The sequence below is a fragment of the Peromyscus californicus genome, unplaced genomic scaffold (genome assembly GCF_007827085.1).
Source record: "Peromyscus californicus insignis strain IS unplaced genomic scaffold, ASM782708v3 Scaffold_9__1_contigs__length_137607984, whole genome shotgun sequence".
NCBI lineage: Eukaryota > Metazoa > Chordata > Mammalia > Rodentia > Cricetidae > Peromyscus > Peromyscus californicus.
In genome coordinates this window covers 72,502,576-72,521,146 of record NW_026294617.1, presented here as the reverse complement: position 1 = coordinate 72,521,146, position 18,571 = coordinate 72,502,576, and the positions used below count along the sequence as shown (strand labels likewise).

Genomic DNA, 18,571 nt, shown 5'->3' with positions numbered 1-18,571 from the left:
GAAGCTGCATTTTTGGTACTGTCCTTGGTGAGAGTAGTTTTTGTCATTTTTAGGTGGCAGGGGAAAGAAACACTGCCTAGAACAGTTCTCTCTGGAAGGTTGGTGCTGATAGAAAATCTTCATGGTATTTGCTTTTGTACCCTGCCAGCTGTTTGTGTTCTGATGTCCAAATTCTTTGAAATTTCTATGGTACTGTTGTAGAAGTAGTGGTAGTAACAATTCTAAGCTAGTTGATAACTTCTGAGACCAGTATCTCCCCCTTCCCTCTCTCCCTCCCTTCCTCCCTCCACTTAGATTTTCAATTAAGAGGAGAAAAATGAGCTACCAACTTAACTTTAGAGATCTATTTATTTATTTGAGGCAGGATGTCACGTAGCCCAGGCTGGCCTCAAACTCACTATATAGGAAGACCTTGAACTTTTGGTCGTCCTAACTGCACCTCCTGAGTGCTGGGATTACAGGGGGGTGCCACTTCATTGGGTTTACGTGGTGCTGGGGATGGAACCCAGGGATGTAGGCTTCGGGCTTGCTAGGCAAGCACTCTGCTAATCTACTCTGTTTATTCCCAGCCTGAGCTTTTCAATCTGTGTTCTCACTCAGGTTCTTAAGTTTACCTCTCGGTTGTCCTAGGGAAACTTTTCCTGTTGACGAAATACTGAGTGCTGGGGTCTGAGTTAAGCATAGGTGGACTGTTACTATGTAGCTTTATGATTGTACACCAAGTCACAGGCGGGTGTCTGGACCTTGATAATTGAGGTTTGAGATTTCTCCCTATTTTTAAACTCTTTTCCCTATGTACAGCTTTTACTCCAGTTTAATGTTGCAGTTTGGACAACGGGGAGAGGTGTGAAAGAACAGTAACAGATTTAAGTGCATACAGACTTGGACGTTAGCAAGGGATCCATTTCTTTGTGCTGCTCCTAGAGTCTGCTTACCAAGGCTCATTGAATCTCGGGATAATTGTCAATTGGAGCCAGGATTGGCTCACTTTCTCCTTTTTCCTTTTGAGGCTGACTAGATTGTGACTGGTTTGAGAGAGAGTCTTGCAGGGCTTGGTACTACAGTGTGAAGAAGCCCTCTGGGCTCTAAATTTTACTACAGATGGAAAGTTTTCTTGACTAACAATGTTAGCTCCACCTTATAATTTTTTTCTGGTGTAATGTGTACTGTATGTCTTCCCTTTGATGTGCATATACCTCGAGGCCAGTGTGTGGTGTGGAAGATGCTTTCAATAAATAGAACCAAAGTCAATCTATGTTTGCACTAATTATATAGTATGGGAAGTAACTGACCAGGTTAATTCTGTAAGGTTAAAATAGGTCGAGGACACTTGTTGATTCTTGAGAGTTGCATTAGGAGAGTTGCCGTGTGTAGTGGATATGGATATGGAACTGCCTACATTTTTTGAGATTATGTTTGTTGGCTTTTTTTGGCTCAGTACTGGGATCTTTGTGTGTGCACACACACAAATGCACAAGACACACTTTGAGGAGTTCTGTAAGTTGGGCCAAATTTTCCTGTCTCTACCTCCTATCTCCCCATGGGGTGGCTGGGGTTACATTACAGACATTTTCACCAGTGCATCCAACTTTGAGGTGGGTTCCAGGAATCTGACTCAGGTGGTCAGTCTTGCACAGCATACACTTTTACCCTCCAAAACTGCTCTGGGGAGTGTGAATTTCCAGCATGGACCCTTAGAGTTGGCTTGTAAGCATTCAAAATCATGATGTGTCTATGCTATTCAGAGAGTATATGCTTTCCTCTGATAACATACCCATTAGCTTTTCCTTGTTAAGGTTAAAGCATAAGATAAATTATGTTGTCTGTGACAGTTTGTTTATTGAGGGTTATTTTTTTGTTTCATTTCATGTGAATGTTTGAAAATCATTGAACAAAGAGTTTGATGCAGTAGGTATTTTTACAGTTGAGTGAGTCATGAGACATTGACTGTTAAGTATCTTAAGAGCCTTTAAAAAAATTGACTGATTTCTTTTTGGCTCAGATTATCCAGGTAGACTTGAATAATAGTGCTTGAAATGATTGTTGAGCAACTTTGGTATGCACAAGAATCACTTGGGGTGCGGGTCAGAAACACAGGTTTGCAGGTACACTGATGGCTGTGATTCAGTGTGTCCTGCATAAGGCTAGAATTTGTTGTCACTCCTTTGCCTGGTATAGAGAATGTAACTCACATGCTAAGCCACATTCTCAGAACAACGCAGTAGTTCTGGACTGTTCTAGACTATTCTTAGCTAGTTGTGCGTTATCATTATGGCTACACTGGAAGTCACTAGCTAGGACTTGGCTAACAAATAGTGATTTATTAAGCGCCTGAACTCCAGACTAAGGGGAAGTCAGTTCCTCACCCAGTAGTCTGTCCAGTTGTACCTACTTTTGTGGACCTGGCTGACGTCCAGCAGCAAAGGTGTACAGTTAAGAGACAGAACAAATGATAACAATCATTGTGTCATCTTGCAGTATCTGTGCTGTGTTGCAGTTTGCAGTGCAGTGCGTATGCATTTAACTGTAGGACAGCCTCTTGTAGGGAGGTGTAAAGCTCAGGGCGGGGACCGTGTTAACTGTTAGGTTTATTGAATCCCTAGCCAAATGTGTGATGGTACCTAGGTTTTCTTCAGTGAATATTTGCTGAATGGATAGGAGTGAAATTATCCCTGTTTTGTGAGGAGAAAGGAGTGCCTCATTGAGTGACAACCAGAATGGAATCCAGGTGTTAAGATGCTTTCCCATTTTTAAAATTTGATTTGCTTGTTGACTGTTAATAGTCAACTTCCTTAATTGTTATTCTTTGAAAATTTTACAGATCTATACAATGTATCTTGATCATATCTACCCCAACTCCTCCATCCATCCCTACGTAGGATCCCCCATGACATCTTCCCAACTTCCTCCTTCTATAATTAATTAATTAGATAATTTTTTAAAAAAATTATTTTTTATTTTATATGCATTGGTATTTCACCTGCATGTATGTCTCTGTGAGGGTGTTGGTTCCCCTAGAACTGAAGTTACAGGCAGTTTTGGGCTGCCATGTGGGTGGTGGGAATTGAACCTGGGTCCTTTGGAAGAGCAGCCAGTGTTCTTTTTTTTTTTTTTTTTTTTTTTTTTTTTTGGTTTTTTCGAGACAGGGTTTCTCTGTGTAGCTTTGCGCCTTTCCTGGATCTCGCTCTGTAGACCAGGCTGGCCTCGAACTCACAGAGATCCGCCTGCCTCTGCCTCCCGAGTGCTGGGATTAAAGGCGTGCGCCACCACTGCCCGGCCAGCCAGTGTTCTTAACCACTGAGCCATCTCTCCAGCCCCCCAATTATCTTTAACCCACTCAGTCCAGTTAGTGCTGTCCATATAGGCATAGGTGGAGGTCATTCACCAGGGCACCAGGGAGAATCTCCCAGCGGCTCTGCTCCTGGCTGTACTCTTAAAGTAATTTCCTTCTCCAGCAGCGGTCTCCTAACTGCCTGTAGCTTCACAGCGGGGGTGGGGGTGGGGTGGGGGGGTGGGGTTGCTGGATAGTCCACTTTTCTTGATGGAAACAGCCACTTAAAATCGTTACATTCCTGTAAAAACAGATAGCAGTTGAACTTTGTTTCTATTTGTGAAATGTGACTTAGGTTTTTCTTTCTTTCTTTTTTTTTTTCCCCTGAGACAGGGTTTCTCAGTGTAGTTTTGGTGCCTTTCCTGGAGCTCGCGCTGTAACCCAGGCTGGCCTCGAAGTGACTTAGGTTTTTATTTATCCTTTATCTCGTTGTTAATTTGGATGAGAGGCTGGGGGCTAAGGCAAGCTTTCTTTGCCCATGCTAGTGCTGGTTTTTCTGTTATCAGCAAAGGGAACATGACAGTCATACTTGTTACTTCAAAAATACTTTTTGTCTCGTGCAGTGAGATCGCAAACAAATAACAGGCAGCTTGAAAATGATATTCCCTTCCCTCAGAAATCACTTGTATGGATTGCTGTGACCAAGAAAAGACCTTTGGTGAGGTGGTGACACACGCCTTTAATCTCAGCACTTAGGAGGCAGAGGCAGGTGGATCTGAGTTCGAGGCCGGCCAGGGCTTCAGAGTGAAACTCCCATCTAAAACCCTTCTACCCCACCCCTGAAAAGAGAGAAGGAGACTTTGATTAATAGCATAAGGGCTGGTTTTTAATTTGCGGTGAACAGTTGTCTTTTCAGCCACCACTAATTAACCTCTAACAGTTAATTGTAGTTTGTTTTAGGTGAGAGCTTTATTACCATGCTCTCATGGATAAGCATTTTAGAAGCTAAGCCTCAATGGGAATAATTCTTATGAAATGGTAGGTAAGCAGAGAGAGTTAACTGACAAGCAAACATTTTAATTTATGATCACAGCAAAGTACTTTAAGAAGGATCTGTGGTAGATTATTCATTGGATGATGGCATTACTGACAAAGACTTTTGTGGTAGTGTAACTTAGAGCCAGCTAGGTTCAGTCTATTTAAAAGGCAAAAGACAATCTTTAGCCGGGCGGCGGCGGCGGTGGTGGTGGTGGTGGTGGTGGTGGTGGTGGTGGTGGTGGTGCATGCCTTTAATCCCAGCACTCGGGAGGCAGAGCCAGGCAGATCTCTGTGAGTTCGAGGCCAGCCTGGGCTACCAAGTGAGTTCCAGGAAAGGCGCAAAGCTACACAGAGAAACCCTGTCTCGAAAAAACCAAAAAAAAAAAAAAAAAAAAAAAAAAAAGACAATCTTTAGGCATTGTTTAAGATTTATTTATTTATTATGTATACAGAAGAGGGTGCCAGATCTCATTACAGATGTTTGTGAACCACCATGTGGTTGCTGGGAATTGAACTAAGGACCTCTGGAAGAGCAGTTGGTGCTCTTAACCTCTGAGCCATCTCTGCAGCCCCTTTAGGCATTGTTTAAAAGCTTTTAAAAAACCTACAAGGAGGCTTATATCCCTAGCACACAGAGGACTGAGGTCAGTGGATCTTGAGTTTGAGACCAGCCTGTGATACCTATCTCAACAACCAAAAAAAATTAAGACAACAAAATAAATAAATTAAAAAAACCAAAATAAAATAAACAAAAATAAATCAAAACAGAAAACCAGAATTGCAACTCAAAACAAGGAATACTTCTTACGTTACAACTCAGTGTACACACAAACCAACACTAACACAGCAAGTGTCAGTCAAACCACCCAAAGTAAGTTTCAAGAAAGCTATCTGTCTGTCTGTCTGTCTATCTACCTATCTATCTATCTATCTACCTACCTACCTATCTATCTATCTATCTACCTACCTACCTACCTACCTACCTAGGTACCTACCTACCTACCTACCTGTCTATCTACCTACCTACCTACCTGTCTATCTACCTACCTACCTACCTATCTACCTATCTGTAGAGTGGTCAAGTTTTTTACTTTTTTTTTTTTAAGATTTTTTTATTATGTATACAGTGTTCTGTTTGTCTGTATGTCTGCACACCAGAAGAGGGCACCAGATCTCATTATAGATGGTCATGAGCCACCATGTGGTTGCTGGGAATTGAACTTGGGACCTCTGGAAGAGCAGTCAGTGCTCTTAACCTCTGAGCCATCTCTCCAGCCCCCTTACTCTTTTTTTAAAAGCAATGTCTTACCAGGCAGTGGTGACGCACGCCTTTAATCCCAGCACTCGGGAGGCAGAGGCAGGCGGATCTCTGTGAGTTCGAGGCCAGCCTGGACTACCAAGCGAGTTCCAGGAAAGGCGCAAAGCTACACAGAAAAAACCCTGTCTCGAAAAACCAAAAAAAAAAAAAAAAGCAATGTCTAATTTTTTTTATTTATTAGCATTGTGCGTATGTATGAATGGGGTATTCATGTGTGCAGCAACATGTGTGTGGAGGTTAGAAGATGATAACTTTGGAGTCCACCTTTCAGTGGGTTCTGGGGCTAGAACTCAGGACAGGCTTTCCAGGCAAGGGCATTTCACAGTGAGTCAGCCTCTTGCTAGCCTACTAGTCATTGTTTGGGTTCTGTTTGTTTGAGTGCTTGTTGGGTTCTGTTCATACTCTGAAAACACTGGTTGTCCATCCTGAGGATGCTAGGCCTTATGCATGCTAGGCAGGTGGTCCACCACTGTGAGCTTATCTCCAGCTGGAAACAGTGATTTAGACTTTTTTTTTCTTTTTCTCATGTTGGCCCACTTCATGTCAACTGGTTCCGCTGTTAGGCACAAACTACATGTCGAGTATCACTAGGGTTGTGAGTCAGTACGCCTGGCTGTCTGCCCTTAGGAAGCTTGCTTTGCAGTCAGGGAGGTACTGGAAGCAGTTTACTCTGTGAAAAGCTGAATAAAGTAATGGAGGTCAATGAGAACTGGAGTGGGAATTTAGAGGAAAGAGTGGATATGCTTGAGAAGATTGATAAGGGTTATTTAGATAGTACACAGAAGGCTTTTATATAGTTAAAAAAATGTGTGTTGTGAGCATGTGGCAGACACAGTGCAGGTAAGAGGACAACTGTATCAGGAGTAAGCTCTCTCCTTCCACCGTGGCTTCCTGGGATGGAACTCTGGGTGTTAGGCTTCTGAGGCAAGCGCTTTTTCCCACTAAGCCTTCCCACTGGCTGCTACATAAGGCTTTTAATTTGAGACTGAAGGACAAGTATAATTTCAGTAGTAGAGAAAGGAAGGGTTTCATAGGTTGAGGGTCTATGGGAGGAAGATGTAAGGGAGAAAGAGGCAAGAAGTCCTTAGGATAGCAAGGATCCTCAAGAAGCTGTTTGCAGGCTGGTGCCATAGAAACTGGAAAGGAAGGTTAAAATGAAATGCAAAAAGGCCTTAAAAGCAGCGCCAACAAGTTGGGTACCCACTCACCAGACAGGGTTTCTCTGTGTACCCCTGGCAGTCCTGGAACTCACTCTGTAGACTGAGGGATCTGCCTGCCTCTGCTAGGATTAAAGGCATGTGCCACCACTGCCTGGCTAACAAGTTTGGATTTTGTTCTTATGTGCGAAGAATATAGTTTTGTATATATTTGTACCCATAGTTTCCTGCCAATTTTGCTTTTATTTGATTGAATACATTTCCATGACTAGAGAGGAAAAATTGCTATTAGAATTAAAAGAATTTTCAGACCATTTTTTTCTCTTGGACGGTCTTGTACTGTATAAAGAAGGGAGCTGAGAACAAGGAAGCTCTGACACCCAGTGCTAGGAGCAGCTGATGAGAAGCTGCCTTTCATTCGTTTCCGTACTTTCCTGCCTAGTCAAGCCAGCTTCTGAAATGTCTGTTTCCTGTCACCTTATGTTGTAAATGACTGTGCTTCTGCTTATCACTGTGTTATAGCATTTTCATCCTCACATGCTACAGGGCCCTGCCTATGATGCCTTGTTTTAGCTCTGCTTTTCTCTGTCTCCGACTGTAAGATGCCACCTGGAATTTAAATCTTTTCTGTTGGCAGTGCTGGGGAGATGGCTCAGGGGTTAAGAGCAGTAACTTCTTTACCATAGGGCTAGAGTTCAGTTTCCAGCACCCACATGGCAGCTCATCAGCTCCAGGGGATCTGATACCTATGTCTGGCTTCTGGGCAACAGTTTTGACTCTCACTTGTGTGAACACACAGAGACCTACATAAAAATAAATCTTAAACCTTTTGTTTTGGTATAGCTTGTTGGGAGTTGAGGTGACTAAAGATGAGAAGTTGATATGGTACTAAAATGTATGCCTAAGTCTGTCTTCAGTGTGAGAAGGGTAAAGTTCTGCTGTGTCAGGAATGTGAAGAGTACTTAGTTTTGTGAGATGCTCTTAGTTAAATGTCAGGTAGTGTGCATGTCATTTCTTACTACTGCCTCTGCCAGCCAAGTAAGGTTCCCCTCACTGGAGGAGATGTACCTGTCACTGAGTATTTGAGTTGCTGAATGAGGCTGTGTGTTTGAGTGTCCTTATGTTTGTCCTTCAGTGAACTTCTATTATTGTGAAAATATTGTTTTGTTTGGTTAGTAGCCCAGGCTGGCCTCTAACTCACTACTTAGCTGAAGCTGGTCTTGAACTCTTGATCACTTGCATCCCATGCATTACCACATGCAGCTTTGTTTTATTAGGTTACTCAAGCCGACCTCAGACTTGCTGTGTAGCCAGGTTGCCTGTCCTTGATGTTTTCCCATCTCTACCTACTGAGTGTTGGGGTTAAGGCATGAGCCATCATACCCAATGGAGAAACATATACATATATATATTTAAAGACAAGGTTTCTCTGTGTAGCCCTGGCTGTCCTGGAACTTGCTCTGTAGACCAGGGTGGCCTCAAACTCACAGAGATCCACCTGCCTCTGCCTCCCCAGTGCTGGGATTAAAGATGTGCGCCACCACCACCCAGAAGAGAAACATCTTTTAAAAATGTTTTGTTTTTGCTTAAGCTAGCTAAAACTTGTTTTTGTTTTGTTTTGTGTTGGAGTTGAACCCAGGGTCTATGCATGCCAAAACACTCATTCTTTTTTTTTTTAAACTTTTCTTTTTGTTTACTCTTTGTGTCCTTCATATCATGCCTCCCCTCTCCCCCCAAAAAAATCTAAGAAAAAAAGGAAAAAAGAAAAGGAAGGAAAAATCTCATCATGGAAGCTGCAGTGTGCTACAGTGAGTCACACAGTAAACTCTTTTATTCATACATTTTTATATGCAGGCATTCACTGCAGAGAATCATTGGTCTGGTTGGAGGCCCCCGGTCTCTGCTACACCATCGACACTGGCCCTCACTGGGACTCTTCCTGGACAGCCGGTTGCTGCCCTGTGTTGTAAAGATCCTGCAGTCCTGGGTCTGTAGGACCAAGCTCCCCACCCTCTAGGTGCTCCAACAGATCACAGATGGGGTGGATGTTGGGGTAGGCTATCTCATAACCCTGGTTCTGGGTAGCTCTCCTGTCCTGACCACCATGGTGAGCTCTCCTGCATTGCCCTGGCTAGTTCACCCCTTGCAGTGATGAGCAAGGGGCGGGGCCAGTTCTCCTGCTTTCGAGTCCTCAGGGTCAGTTCTCCCACACCTCCACCTTCAAGTCCTCAGGGTCAGTTCTCCCACACCTACACCTTCAGGGCCAGCTCTACTGTGTTGCCTACGTGAGGTGTATGGCCACTCTGATGAGGAGCAGGGACAGCTCTCCAGCTCTTGTGACCTCAGGGCCAGCTCTTTTACCTGCCTCAGGTATTGGTGGGGGGGCATTTCTTCCCCTCCCCCTCCATGCTACCACAGGACAGATGCATAATGGGGACAGCTCTTCCATGCTCACAACATCAGGGCTGGCTCACCCACACCTCTGCCAACAGGGTCAGCTCTACTGTGCTGCCCAGGCGAGGTGCAGGGTTCGCTTTCCCGAGTCCTGCAGCTGGTAAGGGGGAGAGTCAGCTCCCTTGTCCACCACAGGTGGCAGGGTCAGGGTGGGGAAGGGCATATTTCTCTCACCCTCACCACATGGCAAACAAAGGGGGTGTGGCCAGCTATCCCACTCTTAACACCCTCAGGGCTCTCTCACTTGCGCCTCTTCCAACAGGATCAGCTCTACTGTAAAGCACTGTACCCCCAACTTTATTCACAATGTGCTAGATTGGCGTGTCTGACCCAGATCTATGTATCCTATGGACTCCATACACAATTGATTTGCTTGCTTCCCTTTGGAAAAGTACAGAGCCATCTGTAGGAGTTAGCTGCTTGCATGAATACTCTCCAGCTGCTTTCAGGCCGGTTATTACAGAACTGTTCAACATAAATAATAAGGAAATTGCTCCTCAATACAGCAGAAGTTTATTAAGTCTGTCTGTCTAGGCTTTAATGTAGTTTTAAAATTGGGAGACAGACTGAGTATTTGGAGAGTGTGGAAGATATGATAACCTTGAAAAGTTTGGAAATGCACTTCTGGTAGTTTACTCATCTACAAAGTGTGCAAGGTCTTTGTCTATTGAATATACTATGAGGGTTGTTGTATATATACATATATATGTATATTAAAAGATGCTATTTAATTGCAAGAGCAATAAGCCTTTAGGACTGGCGAGATGGCTCAGTGGTTAAAACACTTGCTGCTGTTGGAGAGGATACAGATTCAGTTTCCAGCACCCACATTGCAGGGGCTCACAGCCATCTGTTACTCAAGCAACCATTGCCCTCTTCTGTACCTCGTGGACACACACATACACAAGCATGCACATAAATAAATCTTCAAGCTGGGTAAGGTGGCACATCCCATTAATCCCAGCACTCAGGAGGCAGAGGCTAGTGGATCTTTGTGAGTTTGAGGCCAGGCCTGGTCCACATAGCAAGTTCTAGGACATTCACAATTATATAAAGAGATCCTGTCTCAAAACAAACAAACAAAAAAGAATAAGCCCTCATATCCACTGAGCTGTGTCTTCAGCTCCTGGAATTTTATAATCTAGTAGGAGGGAAATGAATGAGTTTGGTTTTATTATTGATAAAAAATTTTGGCTTCACAGGTAATTGCCAAACTTTTTTCCTGAATAGCTTGATTATATTTGTATAGTCTGAAAAATATCTTAAAGCCTTATAGTTATTTTCCTGAATGCCAAATTGATTCATTTCCCAGAAATAAATCTGCCTGAATAGATTGTATTTGTAAACTGATTGCCTTGTAATTACAGATTTAAGGAACTTTTTATTATTTCCTAAGCAATAAACCCCTGTTTGTTCTGCTGGAGGTGTTAAGTTGGAGAGGGTGAGCCTTCTGTCCTTTCCTTGCCTCAGGCAGACGCTTTGGGCGAACAGGCAGCCAGAGGTCAAGTTGCAGTGCAGCACATATCCTTTCCCAGTTTGGGAGCAGCAGGTGCTGACCTATATGGCTGGTCAGTTTGGCCAGGGCCAGTTTTGACTGTTACTAAAATTCTCTTTGCCCAGTGTCAGTTTTCTACATGGAAATACTTTTCATTGTTTTTGTTTTGTTTTGTATTTAGAGACAGGGCTTTCCTATGTAGTCCTGAAATTCACTATATAGACTAGGCTGGCCTCAAACTCACAGAGATTTGCCTGCCTCTGTCCTCTGGAGTGCTGCTATTAAAGGTGTGTGTCACCACACCTGGCTGGAAATGCTTTAGAAATATTGGTAAGGGCTGGAGAGATGGCTCAGCGGTGAAGAGCACCTACTTTGCAGTCAGAGAACCAGAGTTTAGATCTTAAGCAAGGTGTCCTATAAAAGCTGTAACTCCAGCCTCTAGGGATTTGATGTCTGCATATGTACACACATGCACACACACACACACGTACACATTTACAAACAAAAATATTGATAAAGCCAGATATAGTGGTATACCCAGCACTTTGGAGACTTAAGGATTGCCACGAGGCCAGCCTGGGCTACATGGTGAGACTTTAAGAACAAAAGGGAAAACTTGCTTTTGATTCTTAAAAAAAGACACGAAAGAGCCCAGTGCAACACAGTGAGGCATCAGGATCTCTAGTTTGAAGCCAGCCTCAACAAAGCAAAGCGCCAAAGGATTTGTCAAAGGGCTGAGAGTGTGCAACTTGACCTGTGTGCAGATAACATTTGTTTTGTCCCTCCTTAACCAAACATGACACCTACTTAGATTAAATCGAGGTGTTTTGTATTTGTACTTATTTATTGGTTGTGTTGTATTTATTTTGGTGGTTATAGTTTGAGTCAAGGTACCTCTTCTTTTTTGAGGCAGGGTCCCTGTGTAGCTCGGACTGGCTTGCCTCTTCCAACAGTGAGAAACTTGGTTTCTCTCACCTGCTATACATTTTCTTGTCTTCTGTGTTTTTGCTAACGATTAAAAAACAAACAAAAAACAAAAACCCATTCCATTCCTGTATGTAGATATATTCCAGTATTCATATATAGCAATAGCTGAATTGTTGACTTGCAGCCCTTGAAGAAGGAAGTTTACTGACAGATGTGGACTCCTTTTGATTTTAGGCTTGTGGACTCCACTTCCGATTACTTAGGTCCATGTCTTTTTCTCCACCCTGTTTGATGACCTGAGTTTATTTAAATACTCTGAGATAAAAGTGGATTATTTTGTCATAGTCTAGGGTTCTTCTGGCTTTTAAAAATTGTGTACGTTAAAGTTCATTCTGTTAGATAGTTTATAAGTTTTGAGCTGCCATGTGGGTGGTAGGAACTGAACCTGTGTTCTCTGTAGGAGCAGTCAGTGCTCCAACCAGTTTGCTAATTCATCCTCCCATTGAAGGACATTCTGACTACTTGTACTTTGGAGCAATTATGAGTAAAGGTGCTCTAAAGCATCTGTGGAGAGTCTTTTGTGTGGATGTGAATTTTTCTGTTCACTTAGATCATTGCATAGGAGCATGATTGATGGGTTGGATGGTAAACTTTATTATATAAAAAGTTGTCAGCTTGCCTTCCAAAGTCACCATTCTATTGCTGTGAAAAGAATTCATGACCAAGGCAACTTTCTCTTATAAAAGAAAGCATTTAACTGGGGGCTTGCTTACAGTTTAGAGTTAGTCCAATATCATCACGACAGGGAGCAGGGTGGCAGGCAGGCAGACGTGGTGCTGGAGAGGTAGCTGAGAGCTTTACATCATGATCCTCAGGCAGCAGGCACACACACACATACACACACACACACACACACACACACACACACACACACACGCCACACGCGCGCGCAGCGCGCGCGCGCGCGCACAGGGCTTGGCATGGGCTTTTGAAACCTCAAAGCCCACCCCTAGTGGCACACCTCCTTCAGCAAGGCCACACCTCCTAATCTTCCCCAGTTTATTAATAAGGGACTAAGCATGTAAATACACAAGCCTATAGGAGCCATTCTTATTCAAACCACCATACAAAGCAGGTGTGCCATTTTTCATTCTTGCAGCAAGGAGAATGGTATTTGTTCCACATCTCTAGTTTTTGGTATTTGACACGATCAGTTTGGACTTTTAGCTGTATTTAATGCCATGTATTGTCTTGATTTGGAATTCATCCATGATGGATGTTGAATATCATTTCATATATTTATTTCCATCTGCATATCTTTAGTGAGATGTCTGCCCAGATATTTTGCCCATTTTTAATTTGAGTTGTGGGGCCAATAAGAAGGCTCAGCTGATAAAAGCACTTGCCACCAAAAGTTACTTGCCCAGTAACCTTAGTTTGATCCTGGGGCCCGTATGGTGGAAGGAGAGAACTGACTCCTAAAAGTTATCCTTTGACTTCTATGTGCACATAATGCCATGTACATGTCATACCCTCAATAAGTAAATAATTATGATAAATTGGGTTGTTGAGTTTGAAGAGATTGCCATGTATTTAGATACAGGCACTTTGTTTTTATTTTATTTTATTTTTATTTTTTATTTTTTTTTGAGATAGGTTTCTCTGTATAGTCCTGGCTGTCCTGGAACTCACTCTGAGACCAGGCTGGCCTTAAACTCACAGAGATCCTCCTACTTCTGCCTCCCGAGTGCTGGGATTAAAGGCCTGTGTCAACCCTCAGCATTTGTGGACCATGTCTTTAGTATTGATCTAAAGTCTCATCTTCAAACACCAAATCACACATATATATTTGGAGACAGGATCTCACTATGTATCTGAGATTGGTTGTCTTAGGGTTTCTATTGCTGTGAAGAGACACCATGACCATGGCAACTCTTATAAAGGAGAACAGTTAATGGGGCTGGCTTACAGTTCAAAAGTTTAGTTTGTTATCATCATGGTGGGAAGCATGGTGGCATGCAGGCAGACATGGGCTTGAGAAGGAGCTGAGAGTTCCTGTATCTTGCCTCACAGGCAACAGGAAGTGGTCTGAGACACTGGGTGTGACTTGAGCATATATGAGACCTCAGAGCTCACCTCCGCAGTAACACTTATCCATCCAACAAAGTCATACTTATTCCAACAAAACCACATCTCTTAGTAGTGCTACTTCCTGTGGGGGCTTTTTTCTTAAGTCACACTGGCCTTGAACTTGCTTTGTAGCCCAGAATAGCCTTGAAATCAGCTTGAAACCTGCTGCCTCAGCTTCCTGAGTGCTAGGATTGTAGCAGTGTTTCCTCCCTGCAACTAAATTTTCAACTTTACGGTACTTGTTCATTTTATCTGTCTGTGTATGTATGTATGTATGTATGTATGTATGTATGTATTTAGAGCAGTGCTGGCAATCCAAACCAAGGGCATTATGCATTGATAGATAGGCTCCCTACCATTGACTCATAACCTTGGTCTGTGTATAGTACAGTTTTTCAGAAGTTTGTTCACGTATGTTTAAATGTACATGTATACGTGTGCATGCGTGTGTGTGTGCGTGTGAAGGCTAGAGGACAACTTTGAGTGTTAGCCTCAGAAATTCTGTCCACAATCTGGGAAAGGCGCATCAAGGGTTAAAGCTCTTGCCACAAGACCAAGAGGACCAGAACCCACATAAATACCACATGGGTATGGGGTCTCCTGTATTGCAGCCTTGGCAAGTGGAGGCAGAGGGACCCCTGAGCAAGTTGACTGGCCAGACTAGCATGTTGGTGAGCTCTGGGTTTGACTGAGAAACTCTTTTAAGAAGAAGAGGTGGCTGTCTCTTAAGAAAGATTCCTGACGTCAACCTGGGGCCTACACATGCATAGACACTTGAGCGTGTGAGCACTCAGTAAACACACACATGAAGAAATGATGTCTGTTTCCTTTGAGACATTGTTTCTCATTGCCCCAAAGCTTACACATTAGACTGGATTGGCTAGCCAGCAAGCCCCAAGGATCTGACTGTTTTTACTTCCCTAGTGCCGAGATTACAGTTCTGCAAGAGTGTGCTCAAGCATGCAAACACGCATAGGTACACATGCGCACACACACACATACATGCACACACAGTCTAACTCTATGCTGCTCTCTGATCTGGAACTCACTGTATAGACTAAGCTAGGCCTGATCTCACAGAAATTCACCTGCTTCTGCCTCTTGAAAGTAATTCTGTGCTGAAATTAAAGGCATAGCCACCATACCTGGGGTGCCTGGCTTTTTGTTGTTGTTTTGTTTTGTTTTGTTTTTTTGTGGGTTTTGGGAACCTAACTCAGATCTTCATGCTTGTGAGACAAGGACTTTACTGACCAAGATAATTCCTGGGCATTGGTTCTTCTTTTTTAAAAAACACATTTATTAAATAAGAACAGAAATGTAGATGCAATCCAAATAACAGTATTTTGCTTAACAAGCATGAACATTTATGCTCTGGATATATATTTGTGACTGTTTTATATGTCATTAAAAAATTCTTGGGTTTAGCTGGACATAGTAGCCCATGCATTTAATCTTAGTACTTGGAAGGCAGAGGCAGGAAGATCTCTGTGAATTCAAGGCCAGCCTGGTCTACATAGTAAGTTCTAGGACAGCCATGGCTACAAATGAGACCCTGTGTCCGTCCTCCCCTCCCCCCAAAAAAGAGAAGTTTATTGAGCTTATATTTTGGTGATTTTTTAAGTATATGTTCTCAGAAATGCAATTATAATTTTAAAGAACACGGATTTTATGTCTGTAGTACTTTCCTCAAGGATTTTTACATCTTGAAGTCGTGGTCCTATCTTCTGGATGATAGAAGTTGGCATAAGAGTAATTGAGATGAGCTGGCAAAGGGGCTCATGCCTGTAGTTGTAGTGCATAGAAGGCTGAGGGAGGGAGCGCCGGAACTTTGGGCCAGCCTGGGCTACATACTGAGATACTAAGAACAAAACAAGACAAAAATAGTAATTGGGATAACTTTACACTTTTAAAAGTTGTTGACCACCCAAAATACCGTTGACCAGATTTTACTGCTTGTCAGAAAACACCTGAATATTTTCGAAGCCTTTGGTCACCTTTGTCTACTTGGGTTTCTCTCATTTTGTCAATAGGTTATTCTAAGGTATAAATACAAATTGTATTATTTCTGAAGCATTCCAAAACTTCTTTGACAGTAGTTGTCTGGAATAGTAGTTTTATTTAGACTTGTTCGAACTCCCCCCTTTTCATCTAAGTGTTTTGCTAGTGCACATCTGAGTCTCAGCTCAAGGCCATTCAGGTGATTAACTTTGAAGACTTTGTTTTTGTGTCCAGCAGCTCCGTGTTTACAGTTCAGTTTCTGGTCTGTGTAGCTGTCCTGAATGGCTGGGCAGTGGGCAGTGAAAACTCAAAGGACTGTCTCTCTTCTGGTGTGACAGGAATCTGTCTCTCTAGCTAGAAAGTTTTACACCCTGTTTCCAAGAGGATATAGTCTAGAAAAGTAGGGCTCATTTAAAAGTTCTGTCTATATGAGATAATATAACAGCTATGTTAAAATTTTAAGATACTATTTTAGTCACCCTAACTCATTCGTTTATATTTTGCTTATTCTGTCTTTTTTAAAAAAATACTTTATCTGGTGTGCATTGATGTTTTACCTACATGTATTTCTGTATGAGGGTGTTGGATCCCTTAGAACTGGAGTTACAGACAGCTGTGAGCTGCTGTGTGGGTGCTGGGAATTGAACCCAAGTCCTCTGGAAGAACAGCCAGTGCTCTTAACCACTGAGCCATCTCTCCAGCCTTCTGTTCTGTCTTTTTTTGTTTGTTTGTTTTGAGACAGGGTCTCTCTGTGTAGCCCTGGCTGACCTGTAACTCTCTGTGTAGATCAGGCTGTACTCAACTCACAGAGATCTGCTTGCCTCTGCCTCCCAAGTGCTGGGATTAAAAATGTGTGCCACTATGCCCAGCTCATTAGTTATGCCTTTTTATGGCAAAAATATTTGATGTTTATAATCATGGTTAATAGTATTTTTAATTTTACATGTATAAGAAACTATGATCTGTTTTTTGCACTTAAGTTTTTCCCGTGTTTACATATAATCATTAAATATTTTTAAAAATTTATTTATTATTATTTTATGTGTTTGAATGTTTTGCTTGCATATATGTATGTACACCATGTACATGCCTGCTGCCATGGAATGCAGAAGAGGGCATCAGATCCCTAGGAACTGTAGTTAAAGATGTTTATGAGTCTCCATGTGGGTGCTGGGATTTGAACCCAGGTCCTCTGCAAGAGCACCAAATCCTCTTAACTGCTGAGCTATTTCTCCAGCCCCTGCTTCCGATTTTTTTTGGTAGAAATTTGGGCTGTTTTCAATTTTGGAACATTGTGAATAAAGCTGCAATGAACTGTTTACCTATAGTCATTTGCATGGGCATATTTTCATTTCTTGTGGGTAAACATAAGAGTGGAATTGGTAGATTGTGTAGTATTGGCACAAGAAAATGAGTACACTGTTTTATGTCCTCCCCCCATTTCAAATCTTTTTTTTAATTAAGAAATTTTTATTCATTTTTACATACCAATCACAGATCCCCCTCTTCCCTCCTCCTGCCCCTCCAACCTCCTCCCCTAGCCCCAACCCATTCCCCATTCCCTCCTACAAGAAGGCAAGATCTCCCATGGGGAGTCAGCAGAGCCTGGTACATTCAATAGAGGCAGGTCCAAGCCCCTCCCCCTGCATCAAGGCTGTGCCCTGCATCAAGGCTGTGTGAAGTGTCTCACCATAGGTAATGGGCTCCAACAAGCCAGCTCATGCACCAGGGATGGATCCTGGTCCTGGTACATTCAATAGAGGCAGGTCCAAGCCCCTCCCCCTGTATCAAGGCTGTGTGAAGTGTCTCACCATAGGTAGTGGGCTCCAACAAGCCAGCTCCTGCACCAGGGATGGATCCTGGTCCTACTGCCAGGGGCCCTGAAGCAGATCAAGCTACACAATGTTTTGTGTTCTTATCAGCAGTGTGTGAGAATTCCAATTGTCTTACATCTTTGTAAAACTTGGTGTCTTTTGTTGGTGTGTTTGTTGCATATGGATTGTAGTGTGCAAGCCTGTTCATGTGTATGCAGAGGCCATGGGAGGACCTTGAGATCTTAACTGCATTGCTGTGTGTGGTACTTGTTCTTTTGAGTCAGGGTCTCTCACTGAGCCAGAAGTTTGACCTTTCAGCTGTCCTGACTCCTGGGATCTATGTATCTCCCTCCTCCATTATTGGAATTACAGGCGTGGCTTTTTACGTGGATGCTGGGATTTGAACTCAGGTCCTTATTCTTATATAGCAAGTGCTTTACTCACTGAGCCATCTCCCCAGTGCTCTTGTCAATTAAAATCTTAGTTCTTGTGGGCACATTGCCATTGTGTTTTAATGTAGAAAGTTGAAAAGCATTCTATTGCTTACAATTATATGATTTATTGTCTACTTTTATTTTTTAATTTTATTTATTTATTTATTTGGTTTTTCGAGACGGGGTTTCTCTGTGGTTTTTTTTTTTTTTTTTTTTGGTTTTTCGAGACAGGGTTTCTCTGTGTAGCTTTGCGCCTTTCCTGGAACTCGCTCTGTAGACCAGGCTGGCCTCGAACTCACAGAGATCCACCTGGCTCTCCCTCCCGAGTGCTGGGATCAAAGGCACCACACCGCCCGGCTATTGTCTACTTTTAAAGGACTGCTTTTGAGGGACTAATTGTCATTTAATTACTCTTGCGTGTCACAAGGATCAAAATATGTTGTGCTTCTTGTATAGGAATGGCTCCTTTCCCTGGCATATATAGCAGTTTGCTTTGTTATGTTTCTACCCATTATGTTTCATTATGTTCAGCTCC

General features: G+C 42.8%; 1 protein-coding gene across 1 annotated transcript in view; it reads left to right on the top strand.

Moving 5' to 3' along the window:
* Positions 1 to 18,571, top strand: part of Snx27 (sorting nexin 27) — an 89,458-nt gene that overhangs the window by 2,484 nt on the left and 68,403 nt on the right.